This window comes from Copadichromis virginalis, linkage group LG20 (assembly GCF_057382275.1).
Source record: "Copadichromis virginalis isolate Kocher_CV1m ecotype Utaka linkage group LG20, C_Virginalis_male_GT1.1, whole genome shotgun sequence".
Lineage (NCBI taxonomy): Eukaryota > Metazoa > Chordata > Actinopteri > Cichliformes > Cichlidae > Copadichromis > Copadichromis virginalis.
The window spans coordinates 16,140,861-16,153,299 of record NC_140637.1 but is presented as its reverse complement, the minus strand read 5'-3'; positions in this window follow the sequence as shown (position 1 = coordinate 16,153,299).

Sequence of the window (12,439 nt, the reverse complement as noted above, 5' to 3'; positions counted from 1 at the left end):
GATTTCTATTAATTTCATTGACTTCGAGAAGGCTTTTGACAGCGTCCACCGGTCGACTCTATGGGCTATCCTAAGCCACTATGGAGTCCCTCAGCAGTTTGTAGATGCCTTTCGTGGTCTCTACTCCAACTCCCGTTGCTGCGTCTGGATGGATGACGGCTGCACAGATTTCTTCAAGATCAACACTTGCGTCCGACAAGGATGCGTGCTATCCCCTTTCCTCTTCCTGTTGGTGACTGACTTCATCATGCGACAATCAGTTGACCAAGCTGGCATTGGTGTCCCCTGGCAAGAAGCGCGTAATCTCACTGACTTGGACTTTGTGTATGACATCGCCCTGCTCGTCTCGACTCAGGAAGACCTCCAAGAGTTGAGCGCGGCCCTGCAGAGGGAGGTGACGAAAGTCAGATTAAGAATCAGCGCCAAGAAGACCAAGGTACTCCGAGTTGGCTATGCACGTGCCCGCGTTCCTGTAATGATCAACCAACAATATGCTGAAGAGGTGGAGAATTTCACATATCTTGGCAGCATCATCTCGAATGACGGGATCTCTGACTGAGATGTCGACGTCACAGTAGGGAAGGCTGTCTGTGTCCTGCGATGTCTCCAACCTATTTGGAACTCGACCTCCCTGAATGTTAGGGTCAGGATCAGACTATTGAACTCTATCGTCATTCCTACTGCACTATACGCTAGTGAAACCTGGTGCTCAACAAATGCAATTACTTGACACCTGAACGCGCGTCAACAATGCGGCCTGCAGCCAATCCTGAGAATTTCCTACCGGGACCGAATTTCAGGGCCCTCAAAGCGCTTTACAAAGATTTATCTTTCTAATGATTTTCTGTGTCAGTGAAACACATACATGTATTAATACTCACATCAGTATAGCACCTGTAGAACCCACTGTGGAGGAACTACTCATGGTAGGACCAACATCAGGTATATGCCACAAAATTAAATGTTCTTTGTATATTATAACAATAGTAAAACTGACTCTAAGTTTTCACTAGCAGGACTTTGATTGTAACAAACTCATTTTTGTTTTAAAAGTTATTGCTGGTTAACCACTTTCACTGTGTATAAAGGGTGGAATATGTAGGTCCAGGAAGAAGTGAGCAGCATTCTAAATGCTGTGTACGCTATTTACTGTCCCACAAAATGAAAGGCTAGGCAGGTCATTACTGTGCTGAATATAGAGCTTCGATTAGCTGGAAGCTCAAAGCTTTAATTTAATTTGATTAAATATATTTTCAATGCTTGCAAACATGGTAGACACCATTGGGATTACTGCTACACTAACGCTTGGGTCTGTGTAGATTCCCCTGACTGTAGAAACTACATCATCCTGTCCACGATCCTATCCTTCGTAGTGGCTGAGGCTGTAATGTGCTGGTAATATTACTGATGACACACTTCCAACAGAGCAGCCACACTACTGGTAATAAAAACATCCCGTACATGCATTTTCATATAGAAGTGAAAACATCGTGATTGTATATAAAATATACATAGAAATATAAAATATGTTCTGCTTTTTGGCTCTTTGTACAGGACAACACCATTTCTGAAAGTAGGCAAAATGAGTGGGTATATGAAGTGAGGACACCAACTGTAACAGACAGAGTTTCCCCTATGGAGGAGGTTTAAGATGGTCACCAGGCTGCTAACCTTTCTATGGACATTTTTAAAACACTTTCATAAACACTTCACTAGAATACTGACAACTGGTAATAGTAAAAAAAAAAAAAACTAAACTGCAGGAAGGCATGTTTTTGACCCTTTACTTATATAAAAGGACACAAGCATTAACAATAATGTTTCTGGGATATTAGAAAGTATAATATAGTATATTATATAAGCACAATACAGTACACAGGTGAGAAAATACATGTTGTCATGTCCAAAAAGTGTAATGTAGTGTAAACTGTGTGTTTACTCTCATCCAGTAAACTAAATTTTAGATCACTTTGATTTATATGACACCAAATCACAACTGTTTTGAGAGTCTCAAAAGTAAACACATCATTTTGGGTACAAGGGCTGTTTTAAATTCTGAGGTGAAAATAGTTTCAGTCAATTACTATCTGAAGTCTAGAACCCACTTTCCTCCCTTGAGGTGCTCTTCCAGTCCTTTATAGCAGCTGCTGCTTATTTGTGAGTCTCTCTGCATTTGGTTTTGCGTATAGTATTTGAAAACTGTTCTGTTGGGTGTGACCATGGAAGAATATCCCAATCTTGGGTTGCTTGTGCAGTATGCTTTGGGCCACTGCCCATTTGCACTGTCAATAGTTATAAATGTTATATATAAGCACATTTTGTAATTCTACAGAAATATGTTAGCTACTGTTGTCACATTATCACATTAACCCCCCCCCCCACCGCCACCACCAACAAAATTTTGTTATGACTTCAGACTTTACTCTACAAACTGTCTACTTCATGCCCTCTCTCTTTTTAAAGACACAGATAGATGCTTTGGGTCATGACTTTTTCCCCCTGTGTGTAACACAAAAATTACAGTATGAATGCCTGTGTTGGATTAATTGTAGCTTGTAGTTAAAATGTGTGCTTGTACTGATATAGCAACTTGCTACTGAGTTGCGCTCTTAAAGTGCTTTCTAGTACCACTAAGTCTCATTCACCCAATAACTGTAGCTCTTTCTAACATTTGCACACACACTGACAGAAATACATGGACCCAACTCAGGGTCCCTGACTCCTCTGGTCCATGTGCTGATCAGTAGACAACCCAGTCTACCACCTGGACCACTGCTACCTACTTCTAAATAAATGTCAGTTTTGCGTATTTTAAAACGCACCTAAAAATAACTAAGGGATTAGGGTTAGGCGATTTTCAACTATGAGAATGCATTTTTGCAATCAATATATTTTAGATGTACCGATTTGCCACTATAGGCCTGCTTAGTCATGCACAGATATCTTTTTAGCATTTGTGGAATTTTAATTTTCAAATCAAAATAAGCTTTAGCAATTTTCTGTAATTTCTATATTTGCATTTGAAATAAACTTTAAGTAACGTCTTACTCACTAATAGTGAGTAAACAGGACTTTGTGCTCTGGTGCATTTTAAGTTGCTGTGAAGAACTGATAATCCAGGGCAACATCCAGATCACACCGCATTCACAGAACGCAGACTCCCAGCCCCATTACCACAGGCTCGAGATAAATGATCAAAACGTGCCAGTGAATAAAACTGGATTCATTCATTTTTCTTCCTTTTCATTTCTCTTCAGTGTCTGGTTCCTTGTTTTTAAAGTTATAACAAAATGCTAAATTGAGGCTAAATTCAACTATTTTCAATAAATTGCTCCAACAGTCTGATACAAAGCCTAGATAAACTTCAAGTTTCAAGTTTATCCTAGTTGTTACAATACAAACATTGTGCTAAATGTACCAAATAGATCTCATGCAGACTGGAGATGTTATTCAACCACTCATCGTTACACTGTCCACTTTTACTCCTGTGAAAAATTGCTCAATGAATGGGCACTACAGACAGCTATTTAGCCAACAAAATGCATCTTACATGGTAAATCTGTGTTGCTTGATCAACAAAATGGCAACATTGATCCCAGAGGTGGCTCTCAGCCTCATGAAGGTCTCATGCTCTGCTGGCCTGTGAGCTGGTCTTGTTCTCGCTGTAATCGCCTGTGAAAAAACAAGTTAGCAATGCTTTCAACAGAGAAAAACTATTCCAGCACCAGTAATAAATATCTGACCGTAGGAAATTAGCTATGTTTCCAGCTTTAACTTTTGGAAATCTTTTTACTCTTTCTGATTATGCTCTGTATGACGGATTTACATATTTCCTCTTATATACAATAACCTACAAAAGGAACAGTGGAACGAGATGTTTGAATTCTGTATAGATGGCTTAAATCTTTTTACTCTTCATCACCTCAGTGTTACTTCAAGTGCTACATCAGTGTTTGCCATCACTGTGGTCTGCGTAAGTTCATCCTGCTGGGGACCTTCCGGGCCCAGTGAGATGTTCTCTGTGGTTCCTTGTACAAGTTTGAACTAAGCTGTCAGCCACACATCTGGTTTTTTTTGGCACACTGCAGTGGAACGCTCAAACCCAATGCCTGTTACACACCATAACCCTGTATCAAATGTCCACATATAATCTTGATTACAGACGTTTGGTCAGTCGTCCCCCTCCCCGCACAACTTGAAAATGGATATTGAAATTGTATGGAAATAATTTCCTTCAGCTGAAATTGGATTAGTGTTTGGGCTAACGTTTATGTTTCACTTGTTTAGTGAAACCTCCATGCTTTCAGACACAGAAGCAAAAAGACAGCAGCCAATTTAGTCGCATAATTCTGTCTGTTTATGGAACATCCTGTCAAACAGCTAAGATAAGAAAATAAGTTATGTGTATTTGTAACCATATTTGTGATGGAAAATGGACTTTTTACTTTGACACCCTGTCTCAAATCTAGTCAAATATACATTTTTTTCAGTTTTGCTCTAAAATCTTCTTACAGTAGTGAATTCTGTGAAATGATCTGCTGATAGCTGGCCATGTCCCTGCAGCCTCCAAATAGGCCATGAAGGGGACGCTTGCTGTTGCACTGGACTTCAGGTATTTATGTCTCTTACATTGTAAAGTAGTGAAAGAAAATGTTTGAAAACATGAACAGATGGGCAAAAACACTGGTATATTTTAAAACTATTTTCTGTTGTTGTTGACATATATTTAAGCCCATGTTGCTTAAAGGCTTGGGACTTTTGCTGTTTGGTGAACTGGGGCCTTGTGAGGCAGGCACATCATTTTTCATGGCTCAGTCATCAAGATCGATTAAGTGAAACCAATCGACACACTGCATGGTAAATGAGTGCTGCTACTTTCATGTGGCTCACACAGACTCTTTTCTTTTTGGTATTTGTGAAAGCGAGCCAGATCTAACTGATTATTTCAAAAATAAGCAACAAATCTATCACATGATGTAGAGGCTGCAAAACAGCGTATCAGCAGAGCACATGCTAGACAGTAGGAGCTCATCAGTAGCATTTCAGTTGTCATTCTACTCTGCTGCATCTCTGCTTGATTACCTGAGAGCATTTTATAGAAGATGTAAGTTTAACTTACCAAAAAATTATGTATTTTATTAAATGTTTGTAAACAAAATGATAGTTGGGTATTTTTAGTATAGACGCACTGATAGTAGTGCGTTCAACTTTTCATTCCATAAATTCGGACAATAAAGAAATTAAATACTTTTCCTCTCCTGTCTTTTTAAGCATGCCTTCCAACGTAAAATTAGTCTTTAGTCTTAAAGGTTGCTATCAATGCTTTTTGTTCCTGGTCATAAGCCCAGCACTCTAACAGCACATACTGAACAGATTCAGGTCCATTACAGTGCACATGTTGTCCAGTTGAGTGCTTGCCTATCGACTGCAGTGTCTTATTAAGACCTGTACATCATTGATTGCTATTTCTTCTTTTCAGATCCTGCCCACTCTCCCACAACTTATAAGCTTATAAGGCGCTTATAAGAGCTAGGGCCGAACTTTCTCGGGCCATCAGAGAGGCGAAGCACGCATACGCCCAGAGAATCCACAACCACTTCAAGGACAGCGGCGACACACGGCGCATGTAGCAGGGCTTACAAGCCATCACTAACTACAGGACGACATCACCTGCCTGTGACAGTGACGGCTCCCTCCCAGATGCGCTGAACAACTTCTACGCTCGGTTCGACAGGCAGAACGACATGGCGGCGAGGAAGACCACCCCTCCTCCGAACGACCAGGTCCTGTGTCTCACTACAGCTGATGTGAGGAAAACTCTACGCAGAGTCAACCCACGTAAAGCTGCTGGACCAGACAACATCCCAGGCAGAGTGCTCAGAGAATGTGCTGATCAGCTGGCAGATGTTCTCACCGACATCTTCAACATCTCTCTGAGCAGTGCCGTTGTTCCCACGTGCTTCAAGGCCACCACCATCGTCCCCGTGCCCAAGAAGTCTTCTGTGTCCTGTCTCAACGACTACCGTCCTGTTGCACTTACACCCACCATCATGAAGTGCTTCGAGCGGCTCGTCATGAGACACATCAAGACCCTGCTGCCCCCCTCACTGGACCCACTGCAATTTGCATACCGCCGTAACCGCTCAACGGACGACGCCATCTCCACTGCACTCCATCTTGCCCTGACACACTTGGACAAGAAGGACTCACACGTCCGAATGCTGTACATAGATTTCAGCTCAGCATTCAACACGATCATCCCCCAACAACTGATCGGAAAGCTGAGCCTGTTGGGCCTGAACACCTCCCTCTGCAACTGGATCCTGGACTTTCTGACCGGAAGGCCTCAGTCAGTACGGATCGGGAACTGCACCTCCAGCACCACCACACTGAGCACTGGGGCCCCACAAGGCTGTGTGCTCAGTCCTCTGCTGTTCACACTGCTGACTCATGACTGTGTAGCAACACACAGTTCAAATCACATCATTAAGTTCGCTGATGACACGACTGTGGTGGGTCTCATTAGCAAGAACGACAAGTCAGCGTACAGAGAGGAAGTGCAGAGACTAACGGACTGGTGTAAAGACAACAACCTGTCTCTGAATGTTGACAAGACAAAAGAGATGGTTGTTGACTTTAGGAGGACACGAGGCGACCACTCACCGCTGAGCATCAACGGCTCCTCTGTGGAGATCGTCGATAGCACCAAATTCCTGGGCGTCCACCTGGAGAAGGACCTCAGCTGGTCCCTCAACACCAGCTCCCTGCACAAGAAAGCCCAACAGCGTCTCTTCTTTCTGAGAAGACTGAGAAAGGCCCGGCTTCCACCACCGATCCAGACCACCTTCTATAGAGGAACTATCGAGAGCATCCTGAGCGGCTGCATCACTGTCTGGTTTGGGAACTGTGCCATATCGGACCGCAAGACCCTACAGCGGATAGTGGGAACAGCAGAGAAGATCATCGGGGTCTCTCTCCCCTCTATTGAGGACATCTACACCACATGTCCTCAAGCCATGATCGCCCACCGGGGCGATCATGGCTCAAGAGTTGGGAGTTCGCCTTGTAATCGGAAGGTTGCCGGTTCGAGCCCCGGCTTGGACAGTCTCGGTCGTGTGTCCTTGGGCAAGACACTTCACCCGTTGCCTACTGGTGGTGGTCAGAGGGCCCGGTGGCGCCAGTGTCCAGCAGCCTCGCCTCTGTCAGTGCGCCCCAGGGTGGCTGTGGCTACAATGTAGCTTGCCATCACCAGTGTGTGAATGTGTGTGTGAATGGGTGGATGACTGGATATGTAAAGCGCTTTGGGGTCCTTAGGGACTAGAAAAGCACTATATAAATACAGGCCATTTACCATTTACACGCTGCATTCGCAAAGCCACCAGCATTGTGGCTGATCGGACACACCCCTCTCACACACTCTTCACACTCCTGCCATCTGGAAAAAGGTACCGAAGCATTCGGGCACACACATCTAGACTGTGCAACAGCTTTTTTCCACAAGCCAAAAGGGACTGACTGATAAACACACACACTATCACTCAGCTTAACTCAACTACCTCAAAACATTGAGACTGGACTGACTAATCAACACAAGCGCAAACACACTGACCTACGCCACCAAACCATCGTACACACCAACCTGTAAATGCTCTTTTGCACAATATTATTACTGGACTTTTTGCACTAACTTCTGTACTTCCTAATTTTTGCTGCTACACTAAAGAATGTTTACTGTTCCTCCACTACCTCAACTCATCATCACAAAACCTTATTATTATGTTACGTTGTGTTTTTCTATCATTCTGTCACTTTGCTGCTCTTGTTTGCACATTTGCACGTGCACTTTGTTGTCTGCTGTCTGATAACAAAAAAAAAGTCTTCCTTAGATAGTTAGATAGTTTTTTTTGTTGTTGTTAATTTATGTTGTAATTTATGTTAGGTCAGTCTGTCTTGTCTCTGCTAGCCAGCTAACTAGGCCTCTTAGTTAGCTAGTTTAGTGGTTTTCTGTTAATTTATGTTGTAAGTTTATGTTGCATGTAGCACCTTGGTTCATGGAGGAACGTTGTTTCACCTCACTGTGTACTGTTAAACTGTATATGGTTGAAGTGACAATAAAGCCGACTTGACTTGACTTGAACTTACATGGTTTTGAATGTTGTACAGGGTGGGCCATTTATATGGATACATCGTAATAAAATGGGAATGGTTGGTGATATTAAAGTCCTGTTTGTGGCACATTAGTATATGTGAGGGGGAAAACTCCTCAAGATGGGTGGTGACCAGAGATGGGCAGTAACGCGTTACTTGTAACGCGTTACTGTAATCTGATTACTTTTTTCAAGTAACGAGTAAAGTAAGGGATTACATCTATTTGAAAGAGTGAGTGTAAACACAAAAAACATTTTATTTTATATGCTGGAATGTGCAGAAAATAGGTTTAAATGTTAAACTAATTTATTCAAGTCAGAGAATGTTGCATATAATTAAATTTTTGCTTGATGCATAAAGTTAAAAGATTAATGATGGGTTTGTAGCATAAACCTATTCGCTGGAACGTTGAAGACAATATAATTACACCGCAAAGCAAGACGCAAGTAGGCAAACTTCTTCATGGTACTCGTGCACGGGAGAGAACCGGACAAACGCCTTTCCTTCGCTTGGCCCCAGTTGCTCTCGTCCGTTCTCCCGTACACTGTCCTTTTATTGAGGTTACATGAATATGCATAGGTTCATTAACATATGACGTCTACATACACAAAGAGTACCTTGCCTGTGTGTGTGTGTGTGTGTGTGTGTGTGTGTGTGTGTGTGTGTGTTACTGCTGATCAAAGGGTCATAAAAGCACACAAGCAAACATCCTTGGTCAGGAAGAGGGTAGACCCCCCCTCATCCTAGATAACACAGTAAGGAAGTCTAGCAGTTCATTTATACACAAAAAGCACTTAGACTAAAACAAATGTAACTACGTTAATCCTACCATAACAATTAAACAAGGTACGAACTTTCCCATGCTCCCAGTGTGGAATGCACACCAGGCCTCTGTAGCCTGTTAAAGATCACACAACTTATCACTACACAATTGATTATACACTTCTAAGCATCTATGGTTAAATATTTCTAAGCATAAATGAGTAAATGTTTCTAAGCATAAATGACAATCAACAATACAACTCTATCAATTAAAACTGATAAAACAAGTTTTAAAAAAGAGACTTTTCCATTTGATTACATTTTGTATGATGGATTATGTAGAAAAAGTAGAATTGGGCTGAAAGATCTATCGCTTTATCACCTCTTCAGGTTGTAAATCGTGTTTTTAAAAAGTAACTAAGTAACTAAGTAATTAATTACTTTTGAAAATAAGTAATCAGTAAAGTAACGGGATTACTTTTTGGGGGAAGTAATCAGTAATTAGTTACTGATTACTTTTTTCAAGTAACTTGACCAACACTGGTGGTGACCATGGTGGCCATTTAGAAGTCGGCCATCTTGGATACAACTTTTGTTTTTTCAATAGGAAGAGGGCCATGTGACACATCAAACTTATTGGTAATGTCACAAGAAAAACAATGGTGTGCTTGGTTTCAACGTAACTTTATTCTTTCATGAGTTATTTACAAGTTTCTCTTTGTTCACAGCCGTTGACAAGATTATATGTGGGCATTTGAAAGCAGATTTCAATGCAAGACACCCTACATCTCCCATGCTACAGTTAGCAAACTGCTTGCTAAGTTTTGTGAAACTGGTTCAGTGTTGGATTTGCCAAAATGTGGACGCAAGAAAACTGTCACTAATGAAGAAACATCAGTGGCTGTCCTAGTTTCATTCAGCAAGAGCCCACAGCATAGCACTCGCCGCATGTCACTGGAGAGTGGCATTAGTCGAACATCCCTTTGGTGGATATTAGCTACTCACAAATGACACCCTTACAAACTCCAGCTACTGCAGCATCTCAACGAGGATGACCCAGATCGGTGCACAGAATTTGCAGAATGGGCAAAACAAAAATTGGAACAGGACCCTCAGTTCACGCAGAAGATTTTGTTCAGTGATGAGGCAAACTTTTATGTGAATGGTGAAGTTAACAAACAAAACCACCGCTATTGGTCTGACACTAACCCACATTGGATGGATCCCTCCAAGACTGTTGGACCAACAAAAGTGATGGTTTGGTGTAGTATATGGGGTACAACGATAGTGGGTCCATTCTTCATCAATGGAAACCTCAAGGCCACTGGATATTTGAAATTGCTACATGTGTTTCCCTCTTTATGCACTGAAGCTGGCACGTTCCCTGAGTTTTTCCAGCAAGATGGTGCACCACCACAGTATGGGTGCCAGGTCCGAGCATTCCTAGATGAACAGTTTCCTGGAAAGTGGATTAGTCTTCGTGGGCCAGTTGAATGGCCCCCAAGGTCTCCCGATCTGACCCCCTTAGACTTTTATCTTTGGGGTCATCTGAAGGCAATTGTCTATGGTGTGGAGATACGAGATGTGCAGCACCTGAAACTACGGATACTGGATGCCTGTGCTGGCATTTCTCCTGCGGTGTTGCTATCAGTGTGTGAAGAGTGGGAGAAGAGGGTTGCATTACAATCCAACACAATGGGCAGGACATTGAACACATTTTATAAGTGGTCAGAAACTTGTAAATAACTCATGAAAGAATAAAGTTATGTTGAAATCAAGCACACCATTGTTTTTCTTGTGACATTACCAATAAGTTTGATGTGTCAGATGGCCCTCTTCCTATTGAAAAAACAAAAGTTCTATCCAAAATGGCCGACTTCTAAATGGCCACCATGGTCACCACCCATCTTGAGGAGTTTGACCCCTCACATATACTAATGTGCCACAAACAGGACTTTAATATCACCAACCATTCCCATTTTATTACGATGTATCCATATAAATGGCCCACCCTGTATATATGCCTTCCTGTATTATTAATGCCCCAGTGCTCCTGCCACATTCCTTGAATTTGATCAGTAAAATGTTTTTAACTTCAGCATGGTATCTGTGAATCAAATGACTGTAATTTCAATGACTGTTTGGCCGGTATTTGAACATCCTCATTTCAAATTCAAATTCAAATTCAAATTTTTTTTTTGTCACACACACACAACCATACACAGTATGACATGGGGGTGAAATGCTTGTAGCTGTACAATGCCCGACCATTAAATGACAGAAAAAAAGTTTTACAATATTTGCAATTTACAGGTTACTACAAAATTTACAAATTAACTTAGGAATTTACAGTAAAGAATGTGCAAATAGCAGAAGAGATTGTAAAGATTATAAAGATGATAAATTATAGGAATTATAGGATCATAGGAAATGTGTGGTGGTGCATGTGGTGATGTGATGTGTGGGAGAGTCCAGTCCTACAACTGGTTCAGGGCCCGAATAGCCTGGGGGCATTCTCTCTGTTTTGGCCTTAAGGGAGCGGAAGCGCTTCCCAGGCCTCAACAGTGAGAAGAGTCCATTGTTGGGATGGGAGAGGTCCATCATAATCTTCCTAGCTTTGGACTTGCACCGCTTAGTGTAGATGGACAGCAGGTCAGGGAGCTCTGATTGAATGATGTGTTCGGCTGAGCGCACCACTCTTTGCAGATCTCGCCTGTCCTGCTTGGTGCTGTTCCCAAACCAGGTGCAGATGTTTGCCGTCAGGACGCTCTTGATGGTGCAGGAGTAGAAGTTCTTGAGCACCTTCAGTGGCATTTCCTTCCACACCTACCAACATTTACAGCTCTAATGCACAATCTTTGAAAACTCAGAATCAGAATCAGAAAGGGGTTTATTGCCAAATGTTGAGCAGGTTTACAACATTAGGAAATTGCTGCGGTGCTTCAGTGCAAACATGCTGTCATAAATAGCACTTAAATAGACATGGAAAAAAATAAAAGTAGGGATAAGAATTAAAAGTGCTACGTGGAAAGATATGTGCATGAGATATACATGAGATATATACATGAGAATAAGAATTAAGAGTGCTACGTTGAAAGATATATACATGAGTGCAGGTGGTGATCAGTGCCAAACATAGAATGATGCAGTGAACACAGCATAGGGTCATGTGTTAGTGGCGGGTACAGTCATATGGTTATTGTTCATGTGTCCAACAGCAGAGGGGAAGAAACTGTTCTTATGGCGAGAGGTTCTGGTGCGAATGGACCGGAGCCTCCTGCCTGAGGGGAGCAGGTCAAACAGACTGTGTCCAGGGTGAGAAGGGTCAGCTGAGATCCGAGCTGCACGCCGCAATGTCCTGGAGGTGTACAGGTCCTGCAAAGATGGGAGTCTGCAGCCAATCACCTTCTCAGCAGAGCGCACAACACGCTGCAGTCTCTGTTTGTCCCTGATAGTGGCTCCAGCGTACCACACGGTGATGGAGGAGGTGAGGATGGACTCGATCATTGCAGTGTAGAATTGCATCATC